This window comes from Mercenaria mercenaria, chromosome 15 (genome assembly GCF_021730395.1).
Source record: "Mercenaria mercenaria strain notata chromosome 15, MADL_Memer_1, whole genome shotgun sequence".
Classification (NCBI taxonomy): domain Eukaryota; kingdom Metazoa; phylum Mollusca; class Bivalvia; order Venerida; family Veneridae; genus Mercenaria; species Mercenaria mercenaria.
The window spans coordinates 31867026-31890598 of record NC_069375.1 but is presented as its reverse complement, the minus strand read 5'-3'; the positions used below and the strand labels follow the sequence as shown (position 1 = coordinate 31890598).

General features: G+C 35.5%; 2 protein-coding genes across 3 annotated transcripts in view; both read left to right on the top strand.

The window, feature by feature from the left end:
- LOC123550371 (dipeptidyl peptidase 2-like) overlaps positions 1-23573 on the top strand; it is a 202336-nt gene that overhangs the window by 32695 nt on the left and 146068 nt on the right. The window lies entirely within an intron of this gene.
- LOC123550381 (substance-K receptor-like) overlaps positions 1-23573 on the top strand; it is a 121319-nt gene that overhangs the window by 22723 nt on the left and 75023 nt on the right. The window contains exon 2 of the mRNA XM_053524921.1: positions 2448-2556. The gene's annotated coding sequence lies outside the window, so the exon portion shown is untranslated. The remainder of the gene's footprint in view (positions 1-2447; positions 2557-23573) is intronic.

Here is a 23573-nt window from a genome sequence, read left to right as displayed (position 1 = left end):
TCAGATATTTGCTCTGTTCACAGTCTCGGAAAAGCAGAGCTGGCACTATCTTGTGTCAGATATTTGCTCTGTTCGCAGTCTTGGAAAGACAAAGCTGGCACTATATTTTGTGTCGGATATTTGCTCTGTTCGCATTCTCTGAAAGGCAAAGCTGGCACTGTATTCTGTATCTGATATTTGCTCTGTTCACAGTCTCGGAAAGGCAAAGCTGGCACTATATTTTGTGTCAGATATTTGCTCTGTTCACAGTCTCAGAAAGACAAAGCTGGCTGTATATTTTGTGTCAGATATTTGCTCTGTTTGCATTGTCTGAAAGGCAAAGTTGGCACTATATTCTGTGTCAGATATTTGCTCTGTTTGCATTGTCTGAAAGGCAAAGTTGGCACTATATTCTGTGTCAGATATTTGCTCTGTTCACAGTCTCAGAAAGACAAAGCTGGCACTATATTTTGTGTCAGATATTTGCTCTGTTTGCATTGTCTGAAAGGCAAAGTTGGCACTATATTCTGTGTCAGATATTTGCTCTGTTCACAGTCTCAGAAAGACAAAGCTGGCACTATATTTTGTGTCAGATATTTGCTCTGTTTGCATTGTCTGAAAGGCAAAGTTGGCACTATATTCTGTGTCAGATATTTGCTCTGTTTGCATTGTCTGAAAGGCAAAGTTGGCACTATATTCTGTGTCAGATATTTGCTCTGTTTGCATTGTCTGAAAGGCAAAGCTGGCACTATATTTTGTGTCAGATATTTGCTCTGTTTGCATTGTCTGAAAGGCAAAGTTGGCACTATATTCTGTGTCAGATATTTGCTCTGTTTGCATTGTCTGAAAGGCAAAGTTTGCACTATATTCTGTGTCAGATATTTGCTCTGTTCACAGTCTCAGAAAGACAAAGCTGGCACTATATTTTGTGTCAGATATTTGCTCTGTTTGCATTGTCTGAAAGGCAAAGTTGGCACTATATTCTGTGTCAGATATTTGCTCTGTTCACAGTCTCAGAAAGACAAAGCTGGCACTATATTTTGTGTCAGATATTTGCTCTGTTTGCATTGTCTGAAAGGCAAAGTTGGCACTATATTCTGTGTCAGATATTTGCTCTGTTTGCATTGTCTGAAAGGCAAAGTTGGCACTATATTCTGTGTCAGATATTTGCTCTGTTTGCATTGTCTGAAAGGCAAAGTTGGCACTATATTCTGTGTTAGATATTTGCTCTGTTTGCATTGTCTGAAAGGCAAAGTTGGCACTATATTCTGTGTCAGATATTTGCTCTGTTTGCATTGTCTGAAAGGCAAAGTTGGCACTATATTCTGTGTTAGATATTTGCTCTGTTCACAGTGTCTGAAAGATATATTCTGTGTCAGATATTAGTTGCATTCATCATATATGAAGATGAAGTTTGCACTATATTCTGTGTCAGATATTTGTTGCATTCACCATGTATTAAAGACGAAACTTGGCCGGGATATTCCTTTAGTGGTCCTCAACCAAAGTTGTTCAAACGGTTCCGCTGGGTTGCACATAGGGGCAGCCAGAGCTAAAAGTAGACAAAATCTTCAAATGACATCTTCTCCTAAATAGCTGGTCTGACTTTGAAATAATTTCACTCAAATGGTCCTTAAATAACCTTCTACCAAATTGTTCAAATTATTCTGATTTGTCAAAAAACACGGCCACCAGCAGCCTGGTCACATTTCCCTATATGTATATAGTGGAAAGTTTGAAAATCTGCTTATGTGAAACTGCTGGCCCGATTTTAAAATGATTTTACGTAAATGGTTTATGACCTTCTACCAAGATTGTTCAAATTATATCAATTCATTGTAAAACATGGTCGCCAGAGGTCGTGGTCACTTTCCTTATATGTATATAGTGGAAACTTTGAAAATCTTCTGATGTGAAACTGCTGGTCCGATTTTAAAATTAATTTACACAAATGGTCTTTGTGTGACCAAGATTATTCAAATTATATTGATTCATCAGAGGGTGTTGTCACATTTTCCCTGTATGCATGTATATGTTGGAAACTTTAAAAATGTTCTCTTCAGAAACAGCAGACCCAATTTTAAAAGAATTTTGCAGCATTGTTTCTTGGATCAGTTTGGCATGTGATATCTAGCATTATTGTTCAAATTATTGCCCTTGGTTCAAAAATGGCCATGCCCATATGTGTGATATGTATAATATATAGGCTTATATAAAAGAATTAAACTTTGAATATCTTCTTCTTTGAATGCATAATAACTAGAGCCTTGACATTCACATAAACCTAACTCTGTACCTGTACCTTTACATTTACAAACACACTTGAAGCTTTTTACTTAGGTGAGCGCTTTATGGTCAATGACCATCTTGTTCATTATAAGTTATAATTTGTAGCATGTGTTCTACAAACCCTTTGCATTTATATTGGAAATCACTTTTAATAATATGTGTCTTAAACATTGTTACAGATTGAAAGTAGTTCACAACAGTGACATAATCAGGAAATGCATCATCCCAGTACAGTGAACATTCAGCAGCAGACATTGCCAGTATCATTATTGATGAAAGATTGCACTGGTAAGATTTAAACTGTATCTTATTTTCATGTTGTATTCAGCAGATGTTTGTATCTGTACCTAAATCTCTGATATTTGATGGAGTTATTGGTCTTAGAAATAACAAGAGCTGTCGGAGGACAGCAACGCTCAACTATTCAACAGCCTTGTCAATTGAATGAATACAAAAGTCGAAAAATGGGCATAATTTTGTAAAAAAAAATGGAAAGTGTGTGATGTTTCAATCCTTTCCCATAAGTGGATACTGAAATATCAGCTTACATACAAAAACTTAACCAAAAACTGCAAAGTCGAAAAAGGGGCATAATTTTGAACAAATGCAAAGTAGAGTTATGGGACCTACACAGTGCATGTCAGATAATGACATTGAACAAGTGTGTGAAGTTTCAGTCCATTCCCATTAGTGGATACTGAGATACCAGTTTACATACAAAAATTAACCAAAAAACTGCTAAGTCAGAAAAAGGGGCATAATTTTGAAAAAATGCAAAGTAGAGTTAACGGACCTACACAGTGCATGTCAGATCATGACAGTGAACAAGTGTGTGAAGTTTCAATCCATTCCCATCAGTGGGTACTGAGATACCAGATACAAAACCTTAACCAAGAATTTCTAAGTCAAAAAAGGGACATAATTTTGTAAAAGAGCAAAACAGAGTTATGGAACCTGTGCAATGTAGGTCAGTTTATCACAGTGAATAAGTGTGTGAAGTTTCAATCCATTCCCACAGGCGGTTACTGAGATACCAGCTTACATACAAAACCTTAACCAAGAATTTCTAAGTCGAAAAAGGGGCATAGTTTTGTAAAAAAGCAAAACAGAGTTATGGAACCTGTGCAGTGTAGGTCAGTTTATCACAGTGAATAAGTGTGTGAAGTTTCAATCCATTTCCACAAGTGGTTACTGAGATACCAGCTAACATACAAAACCTTAACCAAATCGGGACGCGGACGCCAATGCCGATGGTATATTTCAGTGTTTACACATTTACACCATCATTTCTTCTCCCTTCATATTTGCGCAGAATGGGTACACCTATTACATTTTATTGGCCAGACTGGATTAGTAACTACAGCATTCTATGCTCTTTATTATGCCCCCCTTTGAAAAAGGAGGGGTATATTGTTTTGCAGATGTCGGTCGGTCGGTCGGTCGGAATGTAGACCTATCCGTTTCCGGATGATAACTCAAGAACGCTTGGGCCTAGGATCATGAAAGATGATAGGGAGGTTGGTCATCACCAGTAGATGACCCCTATTGATTTTGAGGTCAGTATGTCAAAGGTCAAGGTCACAGTAACCCTGAATAGTAAAATGGTTTCCAGAAGATAACTCAAGAACACTTGGGCCTAGGATCATGAAAGTTGATAGGGAGGTTGGTAATGACCAGCAGATGACCCTATTGATTTTGAGGTCAGTATGTTAAAGGTCAAGGTCACAGTGACCCTGAACAGTAAAACGGTTTCCGGATGATAACTCAAGAACACTTGGGCCTAGGATCATGAAAGTTGATAGGGAGGTTGGTAATAACCAGCAGATGAACCCTATTGATTTTGAGGTCAGTATGTTAAAGGTCAAGGTCACAGTGACCCTGAACAGTAAAACAGTTTCCGGATGATAACTCAAGAACGCTTAGGCCTAGGGTCACGAAAATTGATAGGGAGGTTGGTCATGACCAGCAGGTGACCCCTAATGATTTTGAGGTCAGTATGTCAAAGGTCAAGGTCACAGTGACCAGGAACAGTAAAATGGTTTCCAGGCAATAACTCGAGAACGCTTGGGTCTAGTGTCAGGAAAATTGATAGTTAGGTTGGCCATGACCAGCAGATGACCCCTATTGATTTTGAGGTCATTAGGTCAAAGGTCAAGGTCACATTGGCCAGGAACAGTTAAATGGTTTCTGATCTTCTTGTCCAAAACCATAGGGCCTAGGGCTTTGATATTTGGTTTGTATCAAAATCTAGTGGTCCTCTGCCAAGATTGTTCAGATTATTTCCCTGGGGTCAAATATGGCCCCACCCCTAGGGTCACATGGTTTATATAGACTTATATAGGAAAAAAACTTTGAAAAACCTCTTGTACAAAACCACAGGGCCTAGGGCTTTGATATTTTGTATATGACATCATCTAGTGATCCTCTACTAAGATGATTCAAATTATTCCCCTAGGGTCAAATATGGTTCCGCCCTGGGGGTCACATGGTTTACATATACTTATATAGGGAAAAACTTTGAAAATCTTTTTGTCCAAACCGCAAAGTCTATGGCTTTGGTATTTTGTAATGTAGCATCATTTAGTGGTTCTCTGCCAAGTTTGTTCAAGTTATCCCTCTCCGGTCAAATATGGCCCTGCCTCAGAGGTCAAATGGTTCATATAGACTTATATAGGGAAAAACTTAGAATCTTCATGTCTATAACTTACATCATTCAAATTTGGACCACATGGACCACATGTATAGTTTTGAGTGGCAAGATGAACCTTGACATGAGTTGACCTTGATCTTGGCCTAGTGACCTACTTTCACATTTTTGTACCTACAGCCTTCAAATTTGGACCACATGCATAGGTTTGTGTACTGAAAAAAACTTTGACCTTGTTATTGACCTAGTGACCTACTTCCACATTTTTGAAGGTACAGGTTTTAAATTTGGACCACATGCATAGTTTTTTGTTCCAAAATGAAGTTTGACCTTGATTTTGACCTAGTGACCTAGTTTCACATTTCTCAAGCTACAGCCTTCAAATTTGAACCACAAGCGTACTTTTGTGTACTGAAATGAACTTTGATCTTGAAATTGACTAAGTGACCTACTTTCACATTTCTGAAGGTACAGACTTCAAATTTGGACCACTTGCATAGTTTTGTGTTCTGAAATAAAATTTGACCTTGATTTTGACCTAGTGACCTACTTTCACATTTCTCAAGCTACAGCCTTCAAATTTGAACCACATGCATAGTTTTGTGTACCAAAATGAACTTTGATCTTAAGATTGACCTAGTGACCTACTTTCACATTTTAGAAGGTACAGGCTTCAAATTTGGACTGCATGCATATTTTTGTGTTCTGAATTGAAATTTTACATTGATTTTTATCTATTAGCTACTTTCACATTTCTCAAGCTACAGCCTCCAAATTTGAAGCATATGCATAGTTCTATTTACCGAAATGAACTTTACCTTGAAATTGATCTAGTGACCTGCTTTCACATTTCTCAAGTCACAGCTTTCAAATTTGGACCACATACACATTGTTTTGTACCTAAATGAAATTTGACATCGATTTTGACCTTGAGCTAGTCTTGAAATTTGGAACATTCAAAATGGCTCAGTGGCTGGCGCCAGATCAATCTGAATCCTGTTAGGTTATAGGTTAAGGTCAAGGTCAGATTAACAGAATGGAGTACTTTTGTTTACAGTGAGCATATAATTCTGTTCCTTGTGCAATTACTAAATGTAACAAGGGGGGCATTTCGTGTTCGACGAGCTCTTGTTTATTCAGTATGTTTACATTTGAGCACCTTCATTTTTAGCTCGACTATTCAAAGAATAGGTAGAGCTATTGAACTCACTCTTGCATCCACGTCTGCGTCTGCATCGGCGTCCCAATTTGCTTAATAAGTTTTTATATGAAAGCTGGTATCTCAGCAACCACTTATGGGAATGCATTGAAACTTCACACACTTAATGTTTACTGAGATAAACTGACTTACATTGCACATAGTCAATAACTCTATTTTGCTTTTTTACAAAATTAAGCCCCTTTTTTGACTTAGCTGTTTTTGTTAAGTTTTTGTATGTAAGCTGGTAAATTGTCTGTACCCACTAATGGGAATGGATTGAAACTTCACACAATTGTCCATTGTCATGAACTGATATGCATGGTACAGTTTCCATAACCCTGTTTTGCAATTTTACAAAATGATTCCCCTTTTCTGATATTTTTATTCATTCAACTTACAAGGCTGTTGAATAAATGAACGTTGCTTTCCTCCGATAGCTCTTGTTTAACCAGTCCTTAACATATTATACAGAATGTTTATTTGTATCCATGCCTAAATGTCTGATTCAGCAAGTATTTGTATCCATGCCTAAATGTCTGATTCAGCAATTATTTGTAATTATGCCTAAATGTCTGATTCAGCAAGTATTTGTATCCCTGCCTAAATGTCTGATTCAGCAAGTATTTGTATCCCTGCCTAAATGTCTGATTCAGCAAGTATTTATATCCCTGCCTAAATGTCTTATTCCTCAATTATTTGTAATTATGCCTAAATGTCTGATTCAGCAAGTATTTGTATCCCTGCCTAAATGTCTTATTCCTCAATTATTTGTTATTATGCCCAAATGTCTGATTCAGTAGTTTCTTGAATCCATGACTTGACAGATTCAGCAGATATATATATTTATGACTAGAACTTCATTTGCATCCAGCACCTCATTTATGACACACATAAATCATGGGGGGAATTTTGGTAGATATGTGAAAACAATTTATTTCTGGTTAAAAGTTAACAAAATTAAGAAATACATAAAATATTTCAAGATCTAATAGAATTTCATCATTCTCAGTGAGATATGATGCCAGTACTGTAAAATCATTTAATTTCATGGGCATGAAAATTGGTGGTTTTGGTTAGAACTGCAATTTTGCGGGGATATGAATTCGTGGATTTAAACATTTGAACATAAAATGAATGGGAATTTTACTTGTTTGTTGGGATTAAATTTCGTGGATTGGCTCAACCACGAAATCCACAAAAATTAGTCCCCCACCAATATTAATGATTTCACAGTATTTCAAATGGTATATACACAGCTGTTGATGGATTTTTTCCCTGCATTATTTTTCTGATTACTTTTTTGGGCTGAAATGATTGGATTGGATTGGATGAATATGATATTACATCATCAATCATCTTGCTAGTTCAAACATAACAAATTATTTCCAATCTCATAAGGGATGTTGATGTAACTTGTAACATAGGTACAGTCAAACTTTGTTCGCTTGAATTTCACAAGACAAGCAAACTTTGTTGGAAAAGTTATTGGTAATTTGAGCAATCGAAAAATCTTTATTATGTAGATATTTTGCTGAGATCTGACATTGAGTTTGAACAAAAGTAGGTGTACAAATTATCTATATTATATGTCCTAATAGGATCTAGATATTTGTTTTCCTCTTTCATACCTCATATTTGTTGTGAATCTATAACTTGGGTTGTTGTATAGTTTGTTGATTCGTTATGTAGTTCATTTATTAAAGCAAGTATAAATTTATAAGTCAGTTTATTTAGCTTAACATTTTTTAAAGGTGATTGTGTGGTGCATAGAGTTGTTAGTTCACTGTGAAATCAGTAATATCGGTGAGGGACTAGTTTTTGTAAACTTTGTGGCCGTTTCAATCCATGAAAACAAATCCTAACCAACAAGTAAAAGTCCTATTCATTTTACCAGCAGAATTTTTAAAATGGACTGGTCCATCATTCAGTTTCCATTTTATTATTATACCCCCACCAAACATGTTTGAGGGGGTATATAGGAGTCAGTTTTGTCGCGTTTGTCGCTTCCCGTCACGTCCCGTCCCGTCCCGTCCCGTCGCGTCCCGAAATCTATTATCTCAGTTATTACCACATGGATTTGATTCAAACTTAAAATACATGTTCCACCTTATCACCCACATCATGTGACACAAGGTGCATAACTCTTGACACCAAGTTTTCATGAATTATGTCCCCTTTTACTTAGAATTTAAGGTTAATTTTGTTGTATTTTCACTATATCTCAGTTATTACTAAATGGATTTGATTCAAACTTAAAATAGATGTTCCACCTCATCACCCACATCATGTGACATAAGGTGCATAACTCTGACACAATTTTTTTTATGAATTATGCCCCTTTTTACTTAGAATTTAAGGTTGATTTTGATGTATTTTCACTTTATCTCAGTTACTACTGAATGGATTTGATTCAAACTTAAAATAGATGTTCCACCTCATCACCCACATCATGTGCCCACATCATGTGACACAAGGTGCATAACTCTGACACCAAGCTTTCATGAATTGTGTCCCCTTTTACTTAGAATTTAAGGCTAATTTTGTTGTATTTTCACTATATCTCAGTTATTACTAAATGGATTTGATTCAAACTTAAAATAGTTGTTCCACCTCATCACCCAGATGAGGTGACATAAGGTGCTTAACTCTGAAATAAATTTTTTACGAATTATGTCCCCTTTTACTTTAAATTTAAGGTTGATTTTGATGTATTTTCACTATATCTCAATTATTACAAAATGGATTTGATTCAAACTTAAAATAGATGTTCCACCTCATCACCCACATCATGTGACACAAGGTGCATAACTCTGACACCAATTTTTCATGAATTATGCCCCTTTTTACTTAGAATTTAAGGTTAATTTTGATTTATTTTCACTATATCTCAATTACTACTGAATGGATTTGATTCAGACTTAAAATAGATGTTCCACCTCATCACCCACATCATGTGACACAAGGTGCATAACTCTGACACTATTTTTCTTGAATTGTGTCCCCTTTTACCTAGAATTTAATGTTAATTTTGATGTATTTTCACTATATCTCATTCTGATTGGCTTAGAGCCAAAGGGAAGTAACCTTTTTTTAACCTTTGTACTGAGTTTCTTCCCCTTAAATTCCAGGAATTAGTCTATTTTTAGAAATCCTATTTTTAGATTTTCAATCTTTTTTATTATAAGTCCTATGTAAAAAGTAAAAACATTTTTCCGTGGTAACATGGGTCGGTAAGACACTTCTTTGTATTCACTTTTAGTGTATCTCTAATATTAGAGATTTAATATATTTACTAGTATTACTATACTAGTATTATACTAGTATTACTTATATGTGGAAGCCCAGGATGAGTACTCCAAAGTATTTTTAAGATTCCTTATGGTTGCCATTCTTCTGTGACAAGACCGTATGGTGGGGGTATGAGTCACTCCTGTGACAGTTCTAGTTTTGAAGGGTTGGTTCACTGAAAATTTACTGACTGAATAGGGAAAAGAGCAGACTTTGATCAGCATATTGAGACGTGCAGGCTGATCTTGGTCTGCACTGGTCGGAAAGGCAGAATCACTTGCTGCCAGCAGGCTAAAAGGTTAAAAGGTGAAATCCACAAATTCATATTCCCAATAAATAGTCTTTTTGATGAAAACCCACTAATTGACTGATTTCAAAATGTATCTGTAAAATACTTTTGATCAATTATTAACAAATTCTTCCACAGTTTCTGTCTTTCAACTCCTACACACTTTAGAGGAAACTGACTGTTGATATTGGAACAATATTTTCAAATTGTTGCCTGACATTTTTGTAATGCTTCTTCAACCACAGACGCAAACTTGGCCAATCTCATTAATTCTTATATTAGATCTTGTTTGTAGAATTCCTGTAAATGTCAGAATGGAGAAACATCAGCCAGAAAAACTAATATGATGTCTCCATAAATGGTGATTTTTGCTTGCGAAGGAACAATTTCTAATGTTCATGATAATGTTACAAGAATTTTTTTTTTTGATTAGTTCCATGCACTTTGCAGAATGAAATTTGGATTGTAAATATTGTTTTTACTTTCTTGTCTTTTTCTTGGTTAAGTTACAATAGAACAAAAAAGGTCACTATTTTTCCTTACAACATACTTGTTTTTATTCCCGGCATTAAGTTACAGTGGAACCAGAAACTTCAGCATTTTTCCATACACTGACGCCTGTCAGTTTCATATTGGGTGCGTGATGTAATTTAATGTGTGTTGTTGCATTAATTCTTTTATTGAGTTCTACTCTGTCAGTCTAATTCAAGCTACTGAACAAATTCATAATATGAGCCATGCCATAGGAAAACCAACATAGTGGCTTTGCGACCAGCATGGATCCAGACCAGCCTGCGCATCCGCGCAGTCTGGTCAGGATCCATGCTGTTCGCTAACAGTTTCTCTAATTACAATAGGCTTTGAAAGCGAACAGCATGGATCCTGACCAGACTGAGCGGATGCGCAGGCTGGTCTGGATCCATGCTGGTCGCAAACCCACTATGTTGGTTTTCTCATGGCGCGGCTCATATTTACATTACATTTTTATATGTGTAGATATTATCTTTTCATCGGGAAATATGCACTCATTTTTTAGGGGAAGAATACTGCGCTTCTAAAGTCATGCAATATCTTTGCTGCAGAACTTGTGCATTATTTCCCTATTCAAAGCTAATAATCTAATTCAACTTGAAATGATATTTTGTGCACATGTTTTCGGGCTGGACAGGACTCGAAAATGTCTTGGGAGATAGTATGAATTTTGAGGTAAGCGAGTTCAAGTTCAAGATACAGAGTTTCAACTGTATTACCAGATAGAGTTTCTTAGGTTTACCATGCTGGACACGCCTGGTTCTGCCTTTGTGACCAGTGTAGATCATGATCAGCCTGCACATCCATGCAGTCTGATCATGATCTGCACTGTTCGCTATTCAGCCAGTACCTTTTTGGTAAGCACCCCTTTTAACAGTTAATGGTACTGTCCAAATTGGAAGATGGACAAGTTCATTATAGTAATTTAGCATGGTAAGGGTTAATTGCTTGTCAGCATATTACAGCTGCTGACAGAATAATGTAGTTAATGTTCAGCATTATATAGCTGACAGAATTGATACTTTCAATATTGACAGTTTTACTGTTTACAGACTGATATGATTTTGTCAGTGTTAATCATTACACTGGTGATAGAATTTAGACAGAATTGATATTTTCAATATTGACAGTTTTTTTATTTACAGACTGATATGATTTTGTCAATGTTAACCATTACACTGGTGATAGAATTTAGACAGAATTGATATTTTCAATATTGACAGTTTTACTGTTTACAGACATGATTTTGTCAATAATAACCATTACACTGGTGATAGAATTTAGACAGAATTGATATTTTCAATATTGACTGTTCTCCTGACAGTTATTGTTGACAACTATACTTCTCGCTCACTATGTTTGGCCTCCATGGCTGAGTAGTTGAGATACTTAACTTGAAATCACTTGACCTTCAGCGATGTGGGTTTGGGCATACAATTGTTCATTTGAGGAAGCAATTCAGCTGGCTTATGGAAGATCAGTGGTTTCGCGCAGTTGTCAACCCATTATGAAATAATCTCTGAAGGGGCATCAGAGGTCTTTTTCCACCATCGAAAGCTGTAAAGCCGCCATATGATCTGTAATTATGTTGGCATAAGATTGAAAAAAATAATATTCATTATACTGCTGACAGAGGCGTTGTTGACTATTACACTGCTGAAAAATGTCAATGTTAATGTTTATACTAGCATTTTGAAGGTAATCTGAACCTGTAAGAGGTTATTTAGAAATTATTTCTGAGAATTCTGCCAATGGTTACAATTTTAAATATATTGTTTTACTATGTACTCTTAGAGAAGAGACTACGGACAGTGATAGTTTCCTTGGTTACGTGTCTGCATGACGTACAAAAGAATTAAAATGTAAATGATGAGGCTGTTGTTGGGAATGAATTGACATTAAGGAATCATATTCGTTTAAAGTGGTTTTATCTTTCATTATATTCACTTGTTGATTGGAACTGATATCCTGTCATATGGAATTTTATTGATCATTTAGTACTTTTAAAATGATGCAAATAAATAACAAAATGTCATTTGTACTTATTAAATGTCTCCTGAATATAATTGCTGCAAGAAATTTGTCATTTATATAATAGCTGTCTGACAAAAGCTTTGGTGGACTTTTTTTTATTTCCCAGACCATTTATGTTCTCTTTGAGATGGAAGAAGCAGTAGAGCTTGATCATTGGTAAAGATATACTGTATATGTTGAAATGTTTGCGGCATGGAAATATTCGCGATTTTCACGAATTCAAGAAATTCGTGAAAATATTAGCAAGCCCAAGTTTCCACATTCATCAAGACACATTTTGGGTCAAGTAAAGATAACCAAAGTTTGCATTGGCACTTCAGTTATCAACAGTATGCAAATATTCCTGTTTGCAAAACTTTTGGAATTGGCAGTTCACAAACTTTTTGACCAGCGAAGATGTCTACTTTTAAAGTAGTGTTTAAAGACAGTGTTATAATCATTATGGTGACATCAAACATCTGATTGGCTGATTCTGAAGTGGACCTATGAGGAGAATGCAATCAGATATGATTTTATCACCTTTGTAATGAAATTTTCTGCTACTGTTGCTAACTGTCACAATATTGGCTTCTCGAAGCTTTCCAAGTGATACTGTCTCCCATTACACTGCAATTGGCAATGCTAACAGCTTATTGTGACTGAAGGTGATATATAAGTCTCACAGTTCTGCCATCTTGTTAACGGTTGATTTATTAGTCTAGTCCCTAGTTGGACTAATAATGTATCTTTAATGACCAACTTAATAAGCCACTAGAAGTGTTTGATGGGTACAACCATTAGTTACCTGTGACAGCATTATTGGAAAGGTAGTGTAAACTTAGTTAGTAGATCCATGAACCTTGCAATGTTGGATATTGCTTATTACAGTTATATACTGTCAGTCAATTGACTTTAATAGTAAAAAAGTTTTGAAACATGAGTATAAGGCATATTTTCATTTCAAACCAGAGGCAAAGACTTTTGCAATATTTGTATACTATAAAATTAGCCACTTCCTATTCAACGGGAAAACCCGATCGTGTAGGGTAATTTGGGTAAACAAGTGCACTTTCTAAATGTTTGGAAAACGTGATTGCTCTTGGCCAGCATCATGTTCATGAAACTTAGGTAATGGAGGAAAATCTTTCAAAATTAATTAAATTTACATAGTAATTTTTCAGTTGCGTCATTGTAGCAACAGAATAATAATTTAAAATGTAATCTTGAGTTCCTGAGTTAAAGATAATTTTGATCTTATATGTTTTATAATGGTTTCAATAACAATTGACACATTTCACCTGTATAATATCATTCTTAATAATGGTGTCAGGGTAATAAACGTAATGTCATTTGATCCCGGCATCTAGGAGTAAAGGCAATTTTGTTCCATTTTCAGCAACCAATAGCTCTTAACTTAAAGACACTAGGTCTTATTGGATATCCACAAATTTTTCATTTACAGCCACTAGTTCTTACCTACATCCACTTGTATCTGTTTGACTTCTGTTTGTTCTTGAATGACAGCCACAAGATTTTAAATGAAAGTCTCAGGTTTCTGACATCACAAGCTCTTGACTGACAGATACAAATTCTTGACTAAGAATCTCAAGTTGTTGACTGACAGTCATTTTTTAGCTCACCTGAGCACGAAGTGCTCAAAGGTGAGCTTTTGTAATCACCCTGTGTCCGTCATCAGTCGTCCGTCCGTCGTCGTCGTCAACAATTTGACTGTTAACATCCTAGAGGTCACATTTTTTGCCCAAACTTAATGAAACTTGGTCAGAATGTTACTCTCAATAAAATCTTGGACGAGTTTGATATTGGGTCATCTTGGGTCAAAAACTAAGTCACCAGGTCAAATCAAAGGAAAAGCTTGTTAACACTGTAGAGGTCACAGTTTTGGCCCAATCTTAATGAAACTTGGTCAGAATGTTACCCTCAATAAAATCTTGGACAAATTAGATATCGGGTCATCTGGGGTCAAAAACTAGGTCACCAGGTCAAATCAAAGGAAAAGCTTGTTAACACTGTAGAGGTCACATTTTGGCCCAAACTTAATGAACTTGGTCAGAATGTTCTCTAATAAAATCTTGGACAAAGTTGATATCTGGGTCATCTGGGTCAAAAACTAAGTCACCAGGTCAAATCAAAGGAAAAGCTTGTTAACACTTAGAGGTCACAATTTTGGCCCAAATCTTAATGAACTTGGTCAGAATGTTCCTCAATAAAATCTTGGACGAGTTTGATATCTGGGTCATTGGGTCAAAAACTAGTCACCAGGTCAAATCAAAGGAAAAGCTTGTTAACATGTAGAGGCCACATTTATGACCCAATCTTAAGAACTTGGTCAGAATGTTACTAAATTTGTGACAAATTAGAATCGGTCATCTGGGGTCAAAAACTAGTTCACCAGGTCAAATCAAAGGAAAAGCTAGTTAACACTGTAGAGGCCACATTTATGACCATATCTTAATGAAACTTCGTCAAAATGTTGATTTTGATGATCTATAGGTCAGATTCAAATCTGGGTCAGGTGGGGTCAAAAACTAGGTCAAATCAAAGGAAAAGCTTGTTAACACTCTACAGACCACATTTATGACTATTTCTTCATGAAACTTAGTCAGAATGTTTATCTTGATGATCTTTAGGTCAGGTTAAAACCTTGGTCATGTAGGATTAAAACCTAGGTCACCTGGTAAAATCAAAGGAGAAGCTAGTTAACACTTTACAGACCACTTTAATGACCAAATCTTAATGAAACATGGTCAGAATATAAAATCTTGATGATCTTTAGGTCAGTAGGTCAGGTGAGAGATACAGGGCCTTCTTTACCCTCTTGTTTTACAGTCAGAAGTTCTTGACAGCTACAAGTTCTTAATTGACATCCACATTTAGATCTTCACTGACAGTCTCGAGTTATTGACTGACATTTTCTTTTCTTAAATGACCAACTCAAGGTCTTTACTGACAGGGCTTGGCAAAGAAAATGGCACTTTTTGTGCAGAAAGATATACATGTTCCATAATTATGCTGTTTCTTGCAAGAAGTGGCCATATTTAGATGATTTCATGAATTCTCTCTATGGTCCAAAAAAGTTGGAAGCTGATATTCACAGATTTCACATTGAATATTTTCTTGAATATGTTACACCAGTACAGTCAAACTTGCTTGAGAGAACATGTCTACTTAGAGACCTTTTACAACAAGAGAACACTTTTTCAGTTCCTCTTTGTGTTTTTAAAGAATAAATTAATGTTGTATTAAGAGACCATTGTGTTTAGAGACCACATTTTGCCCTTCCTTTGAGTTGTCTCTTAATAGTTTTTGATAAAGTCAAATATCCCTGTTTCACCAGGAGAAACAATCCCCATAACTCTGCAAGTTATACAGTATCTTATTTGCATGCCATTTGATATTAACTTTTCATTAGGATCTCCTGGTTTAACAAAATTAATATGCTTTCCTACACTTAGAGTAAGTGAAATTTTTTTTATCATTATTATCTAATGATATCACTTCTTCTGTCAGAAAGTTGCAGTGTCTGTTGGGAAATGTGAAACTAATAGGTAGGCAAAATATGTACTTGTACCTAATTAATGTTGTTATTGTTTTCCTCCCAGAGGACTGTAGGTCTGCAATGTTTTTTTTTTTTTTTTTTTGTTTTTTTTTTGCTTCCATTAGTAAGGTGTGTATAATTGATGAAGAGCTTGATATTCCCATCTGCACATACAGCCATAATCAACATGCAATCAAACAAACACTTTCTTACAGTGACATTTTATAAAGTTAAGGAATTTTATGTCCATAGACAGAAAACATGTCATGATGATACAACGGCAAACAATAACGTAAGAGTTCCCATTGTTTTTCTATCATCAGCATTGAAATATCATGTTTTTCATGAAAGAGGATTTATAAAGGTGTTTGATTTTTATGCCGTTTTATGTTTATAGACTACAAAGATGTAGCTTGTTATACATCATTTACTGCGCGAGAGTCGTCTTACAACTTGGGGGTGTAAGATGACGTTTTCTTTAGTACCAGTAAAAATCCAGAAATATTTCTGTTCCTTTAGGGCTGAGCTCCAGTTATCTTTGAACACGATTTTTAAGTTCTATTACTGAATTGTCTTATTCAGCAATTATTTGCATATAATTCTTACATGTCTGCCACACTGGGATTGTATTTACATAAAGCTGCATTTGATTGTCTGAATCTTGCAAATGTCATTCATTAGTCATCACAGCAACACAAGTCCAATCACATTCATATCTAAAACACAATTTTATTGCTAAATAAATTTCAAAGCAGGGTGTTTTTCCCCTATAAAGTTACTTCTGGTAAATGGAGGTAATCCCAAAGCCCCAATTCTAAGTTAAAAATTAACAAATGATTGTTGTTTTTGTTGCTATTTCACAATAGTTTTGCAACTTTGTAAGTGTTCCAAATGAGAATTTCAAAGAGAAGCAATGATATTTTACAACATACATGTACACAAGTGTTTTTAGCTCTTTAGAGCATAATATGTTCAAGGTTAGCTATTGTGGTCATTCACTGTCTGTCTGTTGTCCATCTGTTGGCATCAGTATTTTCTTTAGAAAACATCTCCTCTGAAATTACTTGTTTGGAAGTTGATGAAACAATGCCCAGGATCCTTAGGTGGTCATCTTCCAAAACTATGCCCTAGTAATGGTTCCAATGGTTTCACTTGGTTTTTCACAGTGGCCACCAGCACTAAAATGGAAAAAAAAACTCTTAAAACAACATAATATTTTGATTTTTGAATTTTTTTACAGAAATATTTCTGGGTGACCATCTACAAAAGACTGTTCAAATTATTCTGATTCATCAAAGAACCTGACCGCCAAGGGGCTATGTGGTCACTTCTCCAAATATATATTTTTCTTTCTTTTAAACCAGCTGATGGACATTCACCTAACTTGGTCTGTAGCTTTTTTAATGGTCCTATTTCAAGACTGTCATTGGCCACACCTAGTCTGTTTTAAGGGTTCACCATAGCCGTTGGCAGTTGTCAAAAAAATAAATTGTCATTGTCATTGTCATAGCTAAAAATAAATGACTTCTTCCCAGATCTTCCATAAACAAAATTGTTGCATTTTATGAAACAGTGTGTCATAACATGTATGTAAGGTCAAAAGATCATGGTCAGGATGAGCACCCTTAGGCCCTTGCTTGAATTTACATCTATTAGCAAATGAATTTTTGAAACAAAAAATAAAAATGATTGTGTACTTCAAACTTTTATATTAATAGATAAGAAGCACGAATTATGACTGCTTTGCGTCCAGATTTATCAACCTTGCTTAATGCTATCATTAATGATTCATTATAAATCACAGAAGAAAATATAGATATGATTGTTGCTAAGTATATTTCTAGAAAGTCATGAAACATTAATTTCCAGGGATTTTATAGCTTATGTCACAACTTGATACAGGAACTTCCCCAGGAAAATCTAATGTAATATTGTATTTTCTCCTTAATGTCATAATCACTTACCGGCATGTTTATCAAGAAAATAAGAAATATTTTCATTGTAATCAACAGTGTTTTTACCAGAGGGTAAATTGTTTTGTTCAGTTTCAGGAGGTTTGTTGTTAAACCATTAATTTGGGTTTCCATTCAATAACTGGAGAATTTTTGGTTCTGTGAGGGCATAGCTTCTTCGGATGATTTCATGTGGAAAGTAGAAAACCCTTTTTGTTTTGAGGGTCAGTTCAAGCTGACGGTGATCTGGAGACTGAAGATGTGTTTTGATCAATAACTGGAGAACCCTGATTGCCTGTGGTCTGGGCCAAAGTTTATCAGTGTTTTAAGTCTGAAACGACAAAAGTACTTTTTGCTCTAGATTTGTAAATCATGCTTCAATATGGCATGTACAATAAAGTTTCAGCAGTATTACTAAGGAAGTTACTGCAATTGGAATTTTTAGAGGTTTTAAGCCTAAGTCTAAATATCTAAATTTTGGAGCAAATTGAATAAACTTTACAATTTTAGCAGACGACATTTCCAGCAGACGACAATTTATCTAGCATGCTAAAGGTTAACCTTTAGCCTGCTTCGTTTCTATAATGGACTGGTCCATCATTCAATTTGGGTATAAGTACCATTTATCATTTGAAGGGGTGATTACTGAAAGTTTACTGACTGAATAGCAAACAGTGCAGACCATGATCAGACTGCATGGATGTGCAGGCTGATCTTGGTCTGCACTGGTCGCAAAGGCAGAATCGCTTGCTGCCAGCAGGTTAAAGGTTAAAACTATGATGAATATGGACCCAGGAGATGGCCCATAGCTTTCAAGGGTCAGTTGTTCTGATTGGCAGCAAACATCACAAAGGGGAATGTTTTGCTAGACAGTTGTCTTGTTCATTTTACTTATTTCTATGTTTTCATTCTAGCACCTTTATTGCTTCACCAGTCCTAATGTTTGACCTTCAGATCTCTGCCAAGTTTTCTTATGCATTATAAAATAGTAAAGCTTACAAAAGAATTATACATCGTGTCTGAAATCATTGACGTCCTCCACCTCCTACTTGTACCTAATTAATGTTGTTATTGTTTTCCTCCCAGAGGACTGTAGGTCTGCAATGTTTTTTTTTTTTTTTTTTGTTTTTTTTTGCTTCCATTAGTAAGGTGTGTATAATTGATGAAGAGCTTGTATTTCCATCTGCACATACAGCCATAATCAAATGCAGTCAAACAAACACTTTCTTACAGTGACATTTTTAAAGTTAAGGAATTTTATGTCCATAGACAGAAAACCATGTCTTTGTGATACAACGGCAACAATAACGTAAGAGTTCCCATTTTTTTTCTTTCATCAGCATTGAAAATCATGTTTTTCATGAAAGAGGATTTATAAAGGTGTTTGTTTTTATGCCGTTTTAGGGTTTATAAGACTACAAAGATGTAGCTTGTTATACATCATTTTACTGCGCGAGAGTCGTCTTAAAATTGGGGGTGTAAGATGCGTTTTCTTTAGTACCAGTAAAAATCCAGAATATTTCTTTTCCCTTTTTGGGCTGAGCTCCAGTTTTTTTGTAACCGATTTTTAGTTCTATTACTGAATTGTCTTATTCAGCATTTATTTGCTTTAATTCTTACATGTCTGCCACACTGGGATTGTATTTACATAAAAGCTGCATTTGATTGTCTGATCTTGCAATGTCATTCATTAGTCATCACAGCAACACAGTCCAATCACATTTCATATCTAAACACAATTTTATTGCTAAATAAATTTCAAAGCAGGGTGTTTTTCCCTTATAAAGTTATTCTGGTAAATGGAGGTAATCCCAAAGCCCCATTCTAAGTTAAAATTAACAAATGATTGTTGTTTTTGTTGTTTATTTCACAATAGTTTTGAAACTTTGTAAGTGTTCCAAATGAGAATTTAAAAGAGAAGCAATGATATTTTACAACATACATGTACACAAGTGTTTTTAGCTCTTTAGTGGCATAATATGTTCAAGGTTAGCTATTGTGGTCATTCATTGTCTGTCTGTTGTCCATCTGTTGGCATCAGTATTTTTTTTAGAAAACATTCCTCTGGAAATTACTTGTTTGGAAGTTGATGAAACATGCCCAGGATCCTTAGGTGGTCATTTTCCCAAAACTATGCCTAGAAAATGGTTCCAATGGTTTCACTTGGTTTTTCACAGTGGCCCCAGCACAAAAATGGAAAAAAAAAAACTCTTAAAAACAAAATATTTTGATTTTGAATTTTTTTTACAGAAATATTTCAGGGTGACCATCTACAAAAGACTGTTCAAATTATTCTGATTCATCAAAAACCCTGACCGCCAAGGGGCTATGTGGTCACTTCTCCAAATTATATTTTTCTTTCTTTTAACCAGCTGATGGACTTTCCCCTAAACTTGGTCTGTAGCTTTTTTAATGGTCCTATTTCAAGACTGTCATTGGCCCACTGTCTGTTTTAAGGGTTCACCATAGCCGTTGGCAGTTGTCAAAAAAAATAAATTGTCTTGTCATTGTCATAGCAAAAAATTTAAATGACTTCTTCCAGATCTTCCATAACAAATTGTTGCATTTTATGAACAGTGTGTCATAACATGTATGTAAGGTCAAAGATCATTGGTCAGGATGAGCCCTTAGGCCCTTGCTTGAATTTACATCTATTAGCAATAAATTTTTGAAACAAAAATAAAAATGTTGTGTACTTCAAACTTTTATATTAATAGATAAGAAGCAGAATTATGACTGCTTGCGTCCAGATTTATCAACCTTGCTTAATGCTATCATTAAATGATTCATTATAAATCACAGAAGAAAATATAGATATGATTGTGCAAAGTATATTTCTAGAAAGTCATGAAACTTTAAATTTTCCAGGGATTTTAAAAGCTTATGTCACAACTTGATACAGGAACTTCCCCAGGAAAATCTAATGTAATATTGTATTTTCCTTAATGTCATAATCACTTACCGGCATGTTTATCAAGAAAATAAGAAATTTTTTCATTGTAACCCACAGTGTTTTTACCAGAGGGTAAATTGTTTTGTTCATTTTCAGGAGGTTTGTTGTTAAACCATTAATTTGGGTTTCCATTCAATAACTGGAGAATTTTTGGTTCTGTGGGGCTAGCTTCTTCGGATGATTTCATGTGGAAAGTAGAAAAACCCTTTTTGTTTTGAGGGTCAGTTCAAGCTGACGGTGATCTGGAGACTGAAGATGTGTTTTGATCAATAACTGGAGAACCCTGTTGCCTGGGGTTTGGGGCCAGGTTTATCAGTGTTTTAAGTCTGAAACGACAAAAGTACTTTTTGCTCTAGATTTGTAAATCTGCTTAAATATGGCATGTACAATAAAGTTTCAGCAGTATTACTAAGGAAGTTACTGCAATTGGAATTTTTAGAGGTTTTAAGCCTAAGTCTTAATATCAGACTTAACCTTTAGCCTGCTTCTTTCTATTGGACTGGCCCCATCATTCAATTTGGGTATAAGTACCATTTTCATTTGAAGGGGTGATTACTGAAAGTTTACTGATAAATTAGCAAACGTGCCGACCATGATCAGACTGCATGGATGTGCAGGCTGATCTTGGTCTGCACTAGTGCAAAGGCAGAATCGCTTGCTGCCAGCAGGTTAAAGGTTAAAACTATGATGAATATGGACCCAGGAGATAGCCCATAGCTTTCAAGGGTCAGTTGTTCTGATTGGCAGCAAACATCACAAAGGGGAATGTTTTGCTAGACAGTTGTCTTGTTCATTTTACTTTTTTCTATGTTTTCATTCAAAGCACCTTTATGCTTCACCAGTCCTAATGTTTGGAACCTTCCAGATCTCTCCCAAAGTTTTCTTATGCATTATAAAATAGTAAAGCTTACAAAAGAATTATACATCGTGTCTGAAATCATTGACGTCCTCCACCTCTGATTCATGTGGGGAAGTTCGCAGTTACTTGCAGAGAACAAATTTGTACTGGTACAGAATCCAGGAACACTGGTTAGGTTAACTGCCCGCTGTTAAATAACTGAAATACTGTTGTAAAACGGCATAAAACGCAAAACAAAAAAAAAGAAAGAAAAAATGAATTATTAGTAATACAACAAAATGGAAAATCTTAAAATAATTAATGTAGTAAAGCTTGCAAAATTTAATGAAGAAACAAAAATGAAATAGTAAAGGCATACAATAAAATTGTGATTTAACCTTTAGCCTGCTGGCGGCAAATGATTCTGCCTTTGCGACCAGTGCAGACCAAGATCAGCCTGCACATCCGTGCAGTCTGATCATGGTCTGCACAGTTCGCTATTCAGTCAGTAAATTTTCACTAAACTCCCCTTCGAATAATAAATGGTATTGCCCAAATTGAATGATGGACCAGTCCATTTTAGAAATTTAGCAGGGTAAGGGTTAAGAAGATTAACATAGCTGGATATAACATCATCTTCATATGTAAGCATACTTAAATGGCATTGTTCATAACTGAAAATAGGTTAAAATGCAATTTAAGTTACTTTCTCAAGAAAGATTTGACATCCAAATTTGCTATCCAACTATTGCCATTCAGTCTTTATTCTTCATCAAATAATAGCAGTCTTTTCACAATGGCTTATTGAAATTGCCAGTTTTATTGAAATTATCAGAGTTGGTCAAGTCACAGAGTATGTCATGTCCAAAAATTTCTGTTGTGTATTACCATTTACATGTAACATGTATACTCAGTCTAGTTTGTTCAATGCAATACATGCAATCAGTAACGTTGTTTGGGACACTGAAATTTGTCTTCTATTCATTGATCTGGAGAGGTTTCTTTTCTAAGAAGGTAGTACAGGTCATTTGGTCCTCAGAAATGTCTTAAACAGAGGTTATTGCTCTGAAGAGGTTTACTTACTAAGTAGATTGTAGAGGTTAATTGATCCTTAGAAACGTCTTACACAGAGGTTATTGCTCTGGTGAGGTCCATTTACTATTAAGAAGATTGTGAAGTTTATTTGGTCCTCAGAAATGTCTTTCACAGAGATTATTGCTCTGGTGAGGTTCATTTACTATGAAGATTGTGAAGTTTATTTGGTCTGCAGAAATGTCTTTTACAGAGATTATTGCTCTGGAGAGGTTCATTTACTATGAAGATTGTGGGGTTTATTTGGTCTGCAGAAATGTCTTGCACAGAGGTTATTGCTCTGGAGAGGTTCATTTACTATGAAGATTGTGGGGTTTATTTGGTCTGCAGAAATGTCTTTCACAGAGGTTATTGCTCTGGAGAGGTTCATTTACTATGAAGATTGTGGAGGTTATTTGGTACTCAGAAACGTCTTTCACAGAGGTTATTGCTCTGGAGAGGTTCATTTACTATGAAGATTGTGAAGTTTATTTGGTCTGCAGAAATGTCTTGCACAGAGGTTATTGCTCTGGAGAGGTCCATTTACTATGAAGATTGTGGAGGTTATTTGGTCCTCAGAAATGTCTTTCACAGAGATTATTGCTCTGGAGAGGTTCATTTACTATGAAGATTGTGGGGTTTATTTGGTCTGCAGAAATGTCTTGCACAGAGGTTATTGCTCTGGAGAGGTTCATTTACTATGAAGATTGTGGGGTTTATTTGGTCTGCAGAAATGTCTTACACAGAGGTTATTGCTCTGGAGAGGTTCATTTACTATGAAGATTGTGGAGGTTATTTGGTCCTCCGAAAATTAATGTTTTACACAGAGCTTATTGCTCTGGAGAGGTTCATTTACTATGAAGATTGTGGGGTTTATTTGGTCTGCAGAAATGTCTTACACAGAGGTTATTGCTCTGGAGAGGTTCATTTACTATGAAGATTGTGGGGTTTATTTGGTCTGCAGAA